The sequence below is a fragment of the Chrysochloris asiatica genome, unplaced genomic scaffold (genome assembly GCF_000296735.1).
Source record: "Chrysochloris asiatica unplaced genomic scaffold, ChrAsi1.0 scaffold00365, whole genome shotgun sequence".
NCBI lineage: Eukaryota > Metazoa > Chordata > Mammalia > Afrosoricida > Chrysochloridae > Chrysochloris > Chrysochloris asiatica.
In genome coordinates, this window is record NW_006408883.1 from 272579 (window position 1) to 274082 (window position 1504).

The following is a 1504-nucleotide window of genomic DNA, read 5'->3' on the forward strand; positions in this document are numbered from 1 at the left end:
AAAGCTTCCAGCATCACAGCAATGCAAAATCTCCCCTAGTATGACAAACTGACAGACGCGTGGTGGTGGATGTTCTATAGATTAAGTAAAATAAAATCATTTTAATTTTATAAAAGTGGGATGGACTATATATCAGTTAGCTGCTGATGTGTAATAAATTGACCATACCAAAATTGAGTGGCTTAAGATAATAGCCAATTGTCATTTCTCCAGAGCATACAGGTTGAGTAGGAAGTTATGCTGATTTTTTAGATGCACTGACTTATGCAGGTGCATTTAGTTTGACACTCTTTGGTGGCTTATTGATAATAGGATAATTTTGGCAGGCATGCAATGGTTTTTTCCACATAGATTATTTATACTTCATCATTTCACCTCAAGTTTGTTTTCTTTGTGTAGACAAAACTACACAAATAAGATCTAATAGATAAAATTAAACACTATTGTTGTAGGCCACCAAGTTGATTATGACTCAAAACAACCCTGTATAGGATTACTAAAAGTGGCTGGTGGATTTGAACTGCTGTGATCAGCAGTCCACACAACACCATACCAGGGCTCAAACAACAAACATTGTTTGTTAAAAAAATTGAAGATCTTGTTGATACTGATTAGTTATGTCAAGTATGTTCTGATTCATAGTGACCCTGTATAGTGTTCTGAGGAGCAGCTGGTAGATTGAAACCACTGACTTTGTAGTTCGAACTAATCTTGTGCCTATCCTATACTACCATAGCAGGACTACTCTTAAGGATTAACCTTGGAATTTGTACAATGTCACTTTTCCGCTTCTGCTGACTGAAGTAAATAAAAAACCCCAAAAGATAAAAAGTCAGAGTGAAGAAATGTGCTCCCCTTCTTTGTGGGTAGAAATGTCAGTTTACTATGCAAAGGCCATGAACACTTATAAAGATAGAAAATTGTTTTCATGCAACACATATTCCAAAGTAAAAATTTATACTACAAATGACATTTACAATAAAAGAAAATCCAAAAGACAGGCTGTTTGTTCTCACTCTTGTTTAGCTCTCTAGAGGGTGACTTCTCAAGAGTCTAATGCTCAGTTGTTGGTGGTGTTATGAACTCATTGCTGTCCTATGTACAACAGAACGAAACACTACACAGTCCTACTCCAACCTCTCAATTGTTGCTATGCTTCAGCCCATTGCTGTTGGCACTGTGCCAATACATATAATTGGAGGTATTCATCTTTTTGGCTGAACCTCCATTTACCAAGCATGATTTCCTTCTCCAGGGACTGATCCCGCCTAATAATATGTCTGAAGTATGAGAGACGAAATCTGGTCATTCTGGTTTCTAAAGAGCATTCTGCCTGTAGTTCTTCCAACATAGTTTTGTTTGCTGTTTTGGTGGTCCATGGTACTTTTTAACATTCTCCTTCAACATCGTATCTCAAATGCATCAATTATTCGATAGTCTTCCTTACTCACTGTCCAACATTCACATGCATATGAGGTTATTGAAATTACTGTGGCTTGGGTCA